Source organism: Cornus florida, unplaced genomic scaffold (assembly GCF_030987335.1).
Source record: "Cornus florida cultivar Cherokee Brave unplaced genomic scaffold, ASM3098733v1 CherokeeBrave_3.0.0_Hap2_Chr10, whole genome shotgun sequence".
NCBI lineage: Eukaryota > Viridiplantae > Streptophyta > Magnoliopsida > Cornales > Cornaceae > Cornus > Cornus florida.
In genome coordinates, this window is record NW_026775580.1 from 56,525,451 (window position 1) to 56,539,333 (window position 13,883).

Sequence of the window (13,883 nt, forward strand, 5' to 3'; positions counted from 1 at the left end):
GGATACCAGGAGCAACCAGAATATCTTTCCACAAAAGTAAAGATACGTATTTCATGGAAACCACTTAGAATGAAGATACATGAAGTCAAAACTAACTCCGAACACAAAAAGTGTGGTTATGCCAACAAAGTGATAAACGGGGAAAAGACAAAATAGGGAAAAAGATGAAAAGTGAATAGTGTCCAAAAAATGAAAATGTGGAAATGACGCAGTCCTCAAAGGAAGTTATCAATCCAAGGAAAAGAGTATCAGAAATCATTCTAGAGCACTTGAGTTGACACTAAGTGATGAGAAACTGAACTCATAAAGGAAAAGAATAACGAGAAAAAAATATCCGTGAAAATGTAAGAAAAAGGAAAGGAAGGAAAATGACCAGGTTATTATAATAAATGTGATACCCCTCGACTCTGAGATAAGGATTGATCAGGCCCAAGCCCAAACTCGAGGGAATATCAAACAATTAAAGTATTTAAATGAACACAGAATACAAAACAAAATAAGAATAAAGAATAAAGCTAAAAGAATACTAAATAATAAATCCTCATTAATTAATCTAATAATAAACCTCCAATAAAAAAAATCCACTGATTCCCGTAATTAATTAAAATTACAACTTGGAAATCCATCATGTGGACCCCTAATCTAAAAGCCAACTGAAATAAAATAATATCTGACTAAAACAATAATAAGGAAATACTATGTTAAGATGGAAGAGTGAATAGATCGTCTCTGCTTAGCACGAACAATCCCTAAGCCTGGAACTCACGAACACCTGAAAAATAATGGTAGGTCAGGCCTACAAACAAGTTCTAATCTACTACATCCCAAATAGAGACTCAGAACTCATACATCCTAGTTAATCCAATAATAACTACATAGTCCATATATATATAGATACACACTAAAGGAATCTCACTAGACTATAGGGTTGTCTCTACCTAAATAGTATGCAACATGCAAAACGCACATATTGTAGGCATGAGTACCTAGACCTACCAGGGTACACAACTATATTAGATATAGCTACATATCCTTGACAATATACGCACCCTAACCATGATCATGAGACTCAAGCTCATATCATGGCATATATATATATATATATATATATATATATATATATATATATATATATATATATAATCCGTCCTATCCAAACATAAAATAAATATCTGGTATGTCATCCAACTGATTCAGTTGACCTGACATGAAAAAATGTAGGATTTAAAATTTTAATTAATCCATTCAGTTATACATGAATAGGTAGGACTTAACTTTTTTAATTAATCCGTCTTTAATATACCACCATCCCATACTGGTGCATATAATGTATACAATCCATAAATGATGCTACAATTATGATATCACATCAAATAAATCCATACATAGCATGATATAAATCATACAGATATTCCTTTGCATTTTATTAAGCAAAATATAACAATTCTAAGTAGCATGCATTGAATTTATCTCATAAAAATTAACATACATCTCAAATAACTGTACTCCTCCACAATCTGATCAAATTTATTTAAAACTAAATAATTGATTAAAATAATTTAATCCAACCATAGTTAATTAATTTAAATTTCATACTTAATAGGTGTACTTAAATCATGTTTTTAAAATTCTCCATAATCTAATTTAACAATTTAAAAATTATTAAAACGGATTAAATAATATATATACACACATGGTATACCAAGCCCATTATATAAATTAAATATACTATAATTTCAGAGTTTATCATGCAAATAGGTTTAATTAATTAAATTAAATATCCTGGAATTAATCTAGGTCTGTACAGAATATGAATCAAAGAGGAAGAGAAGAAAAGAACTTGCCTTAAGAATTTTGATAAAAACCCTAACCTCCTTCTTCCTCTTTTCCTTCTTTTTCTTCCTTCTTTCTATCTCTAAACTCTCAGCCTTTTTCCTCCAAAATATACTACGTGATTTAAATTGGGACGACCCAAGTTTTGTAAACCCGGTGCGTCAGTGATGACCAAAAGATGACCCGATAACGGATTCGAAATGCGGAAGCGAAAGGTGAAACAACGGTCTCTAATGATACAATGTATCTCTAAGACACTAATGTGACCCTCAATGAGGTCATGGAACCCAAAGGAAAACAAATGCGGAAGTGTCATTTCAAAAACGTCCAAAAAGGAACCTAGGGGCAAAATGGTCATTTTACAAACAAAAAAAAATGGATTCAAGTGCTATCGAGTACACCACTGGGAAGATAATGAAAAACTAATCATGATGGACTCAAGAAGTTCATTATTCGGATTCCGGACGAAGGAGAAACGACAAAACAAAGAAAAACGAGCAATAAAGCTAAAAGGGTAAACTGGTAATTATCCAGAAATATCTGGATTCAACTGATTATACCGTTGGATAGACAATGAAAAATTAATCAATCTCAAAAAAAAATTCACTTGATTTGGAGTCCGGATGAGGGAGAAAGGTCAAAAACAAAATCGACGTCGCGGCGGCCCGACGAAGGCCGTGACAACTACAGTGCCGTCAACCCACTACTGCTGCAACTGAGAATAAAAACGGGTATCTAAACGGACTTTTCTAGAAAAACTCAAAGAAAAAACCCCCCCTAAAATCAAGTTTCCTGCCCCGACCGTGAACGAAAACAAAAAAAAAATGCATTATAAAATGTCTAAAATACCCTCAAGAAAATCAGGTCTAGAGGTCAAAAATCGTTCCAAGCTACTGCCCAAAGAAAGGAAATGGGGCTTCGGAAGGTTTTTAAATTGCCTAAATTGAAAATACAATCTTAAAATAAACCCACAAGACCCCCGGAAGTTTCGGATCAGTTGTCACACTTTTCAAAAAAAAGTCGATGAATAGTACCAAGAACATTTGCACTAAAGTCGACAAAAACCTGGCAGCAATGGTTTTTCCAAAAAAAAAAAGAATTTTGAGGGCCAAGATGGAATTTTCTAGAAAAACACAAAGAAGAAACCCCCCTCAAAATTGAGTTTTCTACGTGAATCTAGAGGAAAAATGAAAAAAATGCATTTTGAAATACCCGAAATGCCCCCGGAACAGAATAGGGTAAAACTCCCTAAAAATGCTACTTAGAGTCTTTGCTTCATCAAGGATGGTGTTGTTTGCCAAAGTAAGCATGCAAGCATATGTAATGTGATAAAATAGATGTGTTACAATGGCCTATGGCCTCATGGCATGTCATATGCAAAATAGAACCCTTCAATGCATTAATCCACATATCTTCCATAGGCAACAATGAAGTTCAAAGTTAGCATATATTTCACATAAGTGTCTTTGGCCCTTGGCCTCATTACAACCACATTCTAAGAGTGTCAAAAGGTGCACTTTAAATGCACATTACATAACTTAGACAATAGGTACAAGTTTTATCAAAGTAAGCAAAAGTAGGACAAGATATGCTAACATATGCATATTCTATGTCATCAAAATACTTCAAGAACTCTAGTAAGTCTAAGAATGTTGTGCATCCCACACTAAGGCTTCTTTACCTGCAAAACACCCATTAACTTAGGGGTGAGTAAACAAGTTTACTCGTAGGGAATCTTTGTACCAAGTTACAATCCAATACCATTTAATTCATGCTAGCAAGTGACAATACAACTTTCAACATAACACAATGAGATGTAATTTCACAAAGTTAACAACTTGGAATTTAAATGCGAAATCAAACCAAAGTGGATACTTGGACGTCACGCCGGACCAAACCGACAATGTGGTTACTTTAGGGTTACTAGCCCATGGGTAACCTCCCTATGTGCGCACTAGACTATATAGAGGGACAATCCCCCGTACTAGAACCAAGTCCTAACCGTAGCCAAACAATGATATCCCCAAGTTTCCAAAATCAACAAATTGTGCAACAACGTATATATATCAACATGTATATACAAGATATCAACTATTTACCAAGCACAATCCAATTTTGGAAACTTATACAATACATGCTCAAAGTCTACAACTACTATGGCATGAAAGATGTCAAATACAAAGTGTGCAATTCCTTACACATAGCAACAATATATTCAATAAGAAAAAGCATATTCTCATGAATATAAAAGTAACAACTATGTTATCCAATGCTCAAAAGTAATCAAGTGAACATACACCAAATCCAAATCCATGATTTAAATATAAAAACAACTTCCAAAATGCAATTAAATCCATGGAGTAATAAAATAGAATTTAATTAAACATAAATAGTTAAATTCTCTAAATTCCAAGTTAATCCCAAATAAATTCAATTTAATATATATTGAAGGACATGTCATGGTCATCACATATATAATATCAAATAACAATTTAAGTGATTAAAACACTTAAAATAAAATTAATTAAGCTAACTAATTAATTTCCTCTAGATTTTTAAACAATTCCAAATGCCCTCAATTTAATCTATGTTAGAGAACATGCCAAGGCCTATCCAAATATCACATTACATCATGATTTCATACTTGCTATCACCATGTGAATTAAACTTTCACAAAAGATAAATATTAAATAAATTTTGCAATTCTTATCCAAATACCCCAAATTTAATATATGTTGTAGTACATGTCATGGTTATTATATAAATCACTTCAAAACTTGATTTAAGTCATAGGAGCATATAAATAAAAATTAATTAAATTAATTCATTAATCCCTCTAGATTTTAAAACAACTCTAAATGACTTCAAATTAACATAAGTTATGAATCAAGCCATGGTCATGTTATTTATCAAGTCTAAAGTGAATTACATACAAGTTACAATTAATCATTTATTTCTCATTTTAATACAAGACAAACATATAACTTAGATATCACTATAGGAACAAATAAAATCACTTGGAAGATAAATGATAACACCCCCTACCTCATAAGAGGATTGTTCCTCTTGAATCCAAGGGGAGCAAGCTTAAAAATGGAAAACCAAACAAGGGTTTTGTAGAAGAAGAGGGGGGAAACAAAAAGTATTCCAAGGTCAATGATCTAAGGTGAGTGAAAGGGCCTCAAAATTTAAAGTCAAAGCTTAAGGTTTTAAGCTTTCTTCAATGAAGTCTAGGTTTCTTATGTGTAGGATAATGTGAAAATGAAAAAGATGAAATGTGAGTGGAGGATTTAGAGGTCCTCCACTCACTAGGTGAACCTACACCATGGTCAACACACACACAAAATGCAAGACTAATTGTGAGCCCTACACTTGTCATCATCCTAAGGTTCCCTTCTAGAATTAATCCTAGGCCAACACTTGTCAACCATCCAAGCCAACTAGTGGTCCAATCCTAGGTCAACAAGTGGATGAATATCCACCCTCCATGTGTCATGAGATTAAGCCTCCAAGTGGTTCCACCACAAAATCAACAAGTGGCACCATAGGAATGTGACACTTGTCACATTTTTTGAAAATTACAAAAAGGTCCTTTTTGAAAATATCTTCCAAAATTAATTTACAAAATGGTCCCAAAGACGAAAAATAATTACTTTACTTAATTACCCAAAAACCCCTCAAGTTATGGATAATTGCAAAAAGTCTTGTTTTCATGACTTTTATAAAGAAAGTAAGCATTTAATATGCATTTCTACAAAAGTAAAAATGTAGATGTCATGGAATTTAAATATCATGGACGTATGTGTAACCGGAATCAAATCCGAGCACAAAAAATGAGGTTATGTAAGTAAAAGTGAAAAGCGAGAAGAGGACGAAATAAGGAAAAGACGAAAAAATGAATAGTGTAAAAAAATAAAATTAAAATGTGGAAATGACTCGGTCCTCAAAGGAAGTTGTCAATTCAAAGGAAAAAGTCTCAGAAACCATTTCCGAGCACTCGAGACGACACTAAGAGGCGGGAAATCGAACCCGAAAAGGAAAAGACAATGAAAATAATTTATCCGCAAAATTTGAAGAAAGGGAAAGAAATGAAAATGACTGGGTCATTACATAAATTATAGCCCTCTTTTACTAACCTATATTTATATATTTATATACTAAATAAAATAACCTAATCATTTTCCCAATCCAAGTTAACTTAATAAAAGAAAATAATAAAATTAAAATATTAAAAAGGTAATTAAAAATATATTAGGAACATAATCTATGTATATCCTTATTACACATATATATATAATATATACATCAGATTATTAATACTAAGTTACAACAATATTAATTAATTAATTACTTTCCTTTTATATATATATCTATATATATAAAACTATCTATGAGTAACTAAAAATATGTTATGTATATAATCTATATATATCCTTATTATACAAATATAAAAATATATAGATCAGATTATTTATTAATACTAAAGTTACCATAATATTAATAAATAAATTACTTTCCTTATAATATTAAAATATTAAAAAGGTAACTATAAAATATGTTACGTATATAATCTATGTATATCCTTATTATATAGATATATAAAATATATACATTAGATTATTTATTAATACTAAAGTTACCATAATATTAATAAATAAACATACATACATATAAAACTATCCATGGGTAATTATCTATACCCATTAAACCTCCTATCCAAATAGTCAATGGGACCCAATTGGTTAGCACATTACTACTAACCATATCGATAAAATAAAATAAAGTAAAATAAACATTTAATTATTTAATCTAGAATTAATTACAAATAAACAAACACATCCCTTAAATCAACTAATTCAAATAACATTGAGTACATACTTTCAATTAATCAGTTAAGTCAAATAAAACATTTAAGCAAATACAACATTTAATTAACCAATTCAATTAAACATGTAATCAAATAGCCAAATAATCAAGTAAATAAATAAAAGTGAAATTAAAATATTTAAAATAATATCAAGACTATCATTTTAAAATTAGGAGTACTACATTCTTCCCCCCTAACAAAAGGAATTCCATCCTCGGAATTCGCCCTTACCTTCTTCCATTATTTCTGGAAACGTTAAGCGAATGACATCCTTCCATTCCCAAGTAGATTCAGCCTCATTATGATGGCTCCACTAGACACGAACCAAAGGTATAACCTTATTGCAAGGAATTTGATCCCTACGGTCTACAATACGACATAGCGGTTCCACATATGTTGCAACCGGCTACAACTCAATCTCACCAACATTAATATGTTGACAACAATCCTCATCTCGCAAAATTTCCATAACATGGAAACATGAAACACATTATGAACACGATTTAAGTTGTCCGGAAGTGCTAAGCGATAAGCTACCACTCCAATTTGATCCGTAATCATAAAAGGACCTACAAATTTTGGTGACAACTTCCCTTTCTTTCCAAAACGCATTACTCCTTTCATAGGAGACATTTTGAGTAAAACTTGATCTCCAACCTGAAACTCCAAAGTTCGAGTACGACGATCTGCATAACTCTTCTACCTACTCTGGGCAGTGCGCATGCGATCCCTAATAAGAGCAATCTTTTCTGAGATATCCTTAATGAATTCAGGACCTAAGAATCTACTCTCTCCAACCTCCATCCAACAAACAGGAGATTAATACGGCCAGCCATATAATGCCTCAAACGGTGCCATACCAATAGTCTTCTGAAAATTATTGTTATATGCGAACTCCACAAGTGGCAAATACTCCTCCCAGAGGCCCTTAAAGTCATGGACACAAGAAAGAAGCATATCCTCCATTATCTGATTAACCCTCTCGGTCTCTTTGTCAATCTGAGGATGGTAAGCAGTGCTAAAATGCAACTCTGTACCCATAGCCTGCTGAAAACTCTTTCAAAATTCTGACACAAAGCTCGAATCCCTATCCGATGTAATAGATAACGGTATGCCATATAACTTCACAATCTCTGAAATGTAAAGTCTCGCCAACTATTCTGAAGTGAAATCAATGCGAATAGGTAAGAATGAGCTGATTTAGTCAATCTTTCAACGATGAACCAAATGGAATTGTGATCCTTAAACGAATTAGGCAATCCCTCCACAAAATCCATAGAAATGCTCTCCCATTTCCACTCTGGTATAGGTAGTGGCTGTAAAGAACCCGGCGGTCTCTGATGATCAATCTTAACCATCTGACAAGTACTACACTTAGAGACAAAGATAGCAATGTCATTTTTCATACTTGCCTACCAAAACTGCCAGTTCATATCTTGATACATCTTGTCCCCTCCTAGATGAACAGAAAATTCAGAATGATGAGTCTTAATTATCACATCCTTCCTCAAGTAGTCAGCAGAAGGTATCACTAAACGTCCATTGTACCTCAAGCCTGCATCTATCCCAACATGATAAAATGGAACCTCCCCAGAAGCTAACTCTGCAGTCTTATCAATGCACTGTTGATCCATGAGTTGTGCCTTCAGAACTTTGTAAATGATAGAAGGTGTAACTACCATGCAAGCCATGAAAGCATCAGATAATTCATCAAATGTCTTCAAAGTATCCCACTTAGTGGTGAATAATGTAGATAGACTCGCATGAGGTGGGCGACTGAGTGCATCTGCCACCATATTCGCTTTTCCTGGATGGTACTGGATAGAGAAATAATAGTTTTTCACGAACTCTAACCATCTGCGTTGTCTCATATTCAGCTCCCTCTGAGTGAACAAATATTGTAGACTATTGTGATCACTGAATAATCTAAAAGACTCTCCCAACAGATAATGCCTCCAAATGCGTAAGGCAAATACCGCAGTTGCCAACTCCAAATCGTGCATCGGATAATTAAGCTCATGAGGCTTAAGCTTACAAGATTCATACGAAATTGGTCGCTCCTCCTGCATCAAAACACACCCAAGACCTTACAAAAAAGCATCTGTATAGACAAGATACTCTATCCCACTCTATGGAGTAGATAGAACAGGTGCAGAAGTTAACTTGCCCTTTAACTCATTAAAAGCTTTCTGACAGTGTTCATCCCATACGAACTGTACACTCTTCCTAGTCAAATGAGTGAGTGGTCCTACTATCTTCGAGAAATCCTGAATGAATCTATGATAGTATCCTGCTAATCCCAGAAAACTTCAAATCTCCATAGGTGTAGTAGGCTGTCCCCACTCTACCACTGCTGAGACCTTGGCTGGATCCATCGCTATTCCCTTTTCTTACACTATGTGACTCAGAAACTTCACTTCCTGCTGCCAAAATTCACATTTCTCGAACTTGGCATACAACTGATATTCACGAAGCATCTGTAACATTGTGCGAAGATGTCTAGCATGATCGTCCTCTGACTTAGAATAAATTAAAATATCATCAATGCATACGATGACAAACTGATCTAAATAAGCCCTGAAGACTCTGTTCCTTAAATCCATGAAGACTGTTGGTGCGTTAATAAATCTGAAAGGCATGACACGAAACTCTTAAGAACCATATCTAGTGAGAAACGTTGTCCTAGGTACATCATGTTCCCTAACCTGAAGTTGATGATATCCAGAATGCAAATCAATCTTAAAAAAGTAAATAGCTCCCTTAACTGATCGAAAAGATCATTAATCCTTGGTAAAGGATAATTGTTACGAATAGTAACCTTATATACAGGCGAAGTGATCTATCATTCTTCTTCACGAACAAAACTGGCGCTCCCCAAGGTGAAGTACTCCTACGAATGAAACCCTGACTGAGTAACTACTAAATCTAATCTTTCAGTTCACGCATCTCCACTGCCATCTTGTATGATGCCCTAATAATAGGTATAGTGCCTTGATCTAAGTCAATAACAAAGTTTATCTCTCGACTCGGTGGCAACCCTGGAATATCTTGAAACACATTTGGGAATTTCTGTAGAATTAGTATGCTATCCAGTGACACGGAAATCTCCTCCTCGATCTCCTCCTCCACATAGAACAAATAGGAGCTAGAAACCCCGTTAGAATATGGCATAGCGACAACGTACATATCTTGACTAGCTATAGTGAAAATAATAAACCTATCATAACAATTAATCTTGAGCATAGTAGTGAGATAACCAATTCATCCTAAGTATCACGTTATAAGAATGCATGTCTAAGATCAATAGATTGGCTAGAAACCTAGGTCTACCAAAATCTAGTGCCACAGGCCCATCACTCTCATGTAAAATAGCGGTATCACCTATAGGTGTAGCAGTACTATGTGGTTGATCACATACTTGTGTTACCAATTAAACTATAAGCAATATTTTTTAATACTCTGTAGAGCAAAACACATATAGCACATAATGCACTATTAAATCATTAATGTTTAGGAAATCGCTCTTTATGGGGAACCCTTCCTTTGAAAACAAACTTAAAGAATTGATTCCCACAAGTTCCTTTTATAAACTCATCAGTAATCATCCTGTCTCAACACAACGCAATTATAAGCAAAAATTTTGTTTGCCTACCTAAATACCAATCACTCTATTTGATACTCATTTATTATCACAACGTGCATTTTCCAATATGTTTTAATAAAACCATTTATGCAAATATCACAAAAAAATGCTCTCATGAAACAAAACAGAGATACCAAAACTACCAGTTCACTTTATTAAGAACTTCTTTAAACCATAAACTTCCAAAAGAATAATCATCATATATTCTTTAAAGATAATCAAATACTAGTGTACGCAATTTAAATAGTACTACTCTTCTAACAATACGTCCACTCCTATTAGGAATAAGTATCACTCTTAAAAGAGTATTCATCCTTGAGCTCCGGTACCCTTCTTCTTGGATGCTCCAGCATCTTCTCGTTTAAGACACTGCCTGGAAGTATGTCCCAGCTCTCTACAAGTATAGCGACTATCCCTGAAAGTACCAGACTATCTTTTCTACTGGTTAGCCTTTGGTTGATCCTGTCCTACCTGTGATCCCCCATTCTGCAATCTCTAAACTAATCCAGGACATTGGTTGGCTGAATGCATAAAATCGTTACACCTATAGCAATGACCGTTAAACATAGTTTGAACCACTGGTACTGCTACTAGTGTCTGTTGAACGTGCAGCGAATTCTGAAGTGCAATTGCTATGCCTGCTGCTACAGCCTGAACAACAATGTAAATTAACTAAGGAGAATACTCTGGATCCCTGCCCTGAGTGTGGCCCCGATCCTGAGACTCCTGAATCTGCTGTACTTTCTCCTGCTCATTGTCCAACTAATCACCCTCCTCCTGAAACTTTGGCAGTGGTTGCTCTTCTACAACTTGCTGATGTCGTAGTAGATTCTGCTGCTTACGTGCCACTCCCCTTCGCTGCTTGTTTATCTGATTGTCCCGTCTTCTTCTAGTGTTAACCATTTTGTTAACATAGAAAGATAGACGTCAGAATGATTTAGGCGGATCATAAAGGAATACAATGAATCCTAAACTTAGGCTCTACACGAAAGAATACGATACGCGAAAGTCAAATAACGATAGATCCCTTAGAGACACTTGAACCTGGAGTGCTCTGATACCCCTCAACTCCGAGACATGGGTTGATCAGGCCCAAGCCCAAACCCAATGGAATATCAAATAATTAAAGTATTTAAATGAACACATAATACAAAACGAAATAAGAATAAAGAATAAAGTTGAAAGAATACTAAATAATAAATCCTCATTAATTAATCCAATAATAAACCTCCAATAACAAAATCCTCTGATACTAGTAATTAATTAAAATTACAACTTGAAAATCCATCATGTGGACCCCTAATCTAAAATCCAACTGAAATAAAATAATATATGTCTAAAACAATAATAAGGAAATCCTACGTTAAGACGGAGGAGTGAATAGATCGTCTCTGCTCAGCACGAACAATCACTAAGCCTGGAACTGACGAATACTTGAAAAATAATGGTGGGTCAGGCCCACAAACAAGTCCTAATGTACTACATCCCAACCAGAGACTCAGAACTCATATACATCCTAGTCAATCCAACAATAAATACATAGTCTGTACATATATAGATACACACTAAAGGAACCTCACTAGACTATAGGATTATCTCAACCTGAATAGTAGGTAACATGCAAAATGCACATATCGTGGGCATGAGTACCTAGACCTACCAGGGTACACAACTATACTATATCTAACTACACATCCCTGGCAATATACGCACCCTAACCATGATCCTGAGACTCAAGCTCATATCATGGCATATAACTATATAGATATATATATATATATAATCTGTCTTATCCAAACATAAAATAAATATCCGGTATGTCATCCAACTAATTCAGCTAACTTGACATGAAAATATGTAGGATTTAACATTTTAGTTAATCCATTCAGTTATACATGAATAAGTTGGACTTAACGTTTTTAGTTAATCCGTCCCTAATATGCCACCATCCCAACTGGTGCATATAATGCATACAATCTATAAATGATGCTACAGTTATGATATCACATTAAATAAATCCATACATAGCATGATACAAATCATACAGATATTCCTTTGCATTTAATTGAGCAAAATATAACAATTCGAAGTAGCATGCATTGAATTTATCTCATAAAAATTAGCACGCATCTCAAATAATTGTACACCTTCACAATCTGAACAAATTTATTTAAAACCAAATAATTGATTAAAATAATTTAATCCAACCATAGTTAATTAATTTAAATTAAATTAATTAAATTTCATACTTAACAGGTGTACTTAAATCATGTATTTAAAATCCTCCCTAATCTAATTTAATAATTTAAAAATCATTAAAACAGATTAAACAATATATATACACACGCAGTATACAAAACCCATTACATAAATTATATATACTATAATTTCAGAATTTATCATGCAAATAGGTTCAATTAATTAAATTAAATATCCTAGAATTAATCTCGGTTTGTACAGAATATGAATCAAAGGGGAAAAGAATAAAAGAACTTGCCTTAAGGATTTTGATAAAAAATAATAACAATAAATAAATAAATAAAATAAAATAAAAAAACCCTAACCTCCTTTTTCCTCTTTTCCTTCTTTTTCTTCCTTTTTTCTATCTCTAAACTCTCTACCTTTTTCCTCCAAAATATACTACGTGATTTAATTCTAACCCTTTTTTACTAACCTGTATTTATAAATTTATAGACTAAATAAAATACTCTAATCCTTTTCCCAATCCAAGTCAACTTAATAAAAGAAAATAATAAAATTAAAATATTAAAAAAATAACTAAAAATATATTACGTACATAATCTATGTATATCCTTATTACACAAATATATAAAATATATACATCAAATTATTAATATTAAGTTACAATAATATTAATTAATTAATTAATTTCCTTATATATATATATATATATATATATATATATATATATATATATATATATATATATAAAACTATCCATGGGTTAACTAAAAATATGTTACGTATATAATCTATATATATCCTTATTATACAAATATAAAAATATATACATCAGATTATTTATTAATACTAAAGTTACCATAATATTAATAAATAAATTACTTTCCTTATAATAATAAAATATTAAAAAAGGTAACTAAAAAATATGTTACCTATATAATCTATCTATATCCTTAAATAAAATATATATATCAAATTATTTATTAATACTAAAGTTACCATAATATTAATAAATAAATTACTATCCTTATATATATATATATATGTATATATATATACATATACACACACATATATACATATAAAACTATCAATGGTAATTATCTACCCATTAAACCTCCTATCCAAATAGTCAATGGGACCCAATTGGTTGGCCCATTACTACTAACCATATCCATAAAATAAAATAAAATAAATTAGACATTTAATTATTTAATCTACAATTAATTACAAATAAACAAACACATCCATTAAATCAACTAATTCAAATAACATTGAGCACATACTTTCAATTAATCAGTTAAATCAAATAAAACATTTAAGCAAATAAAACATTTA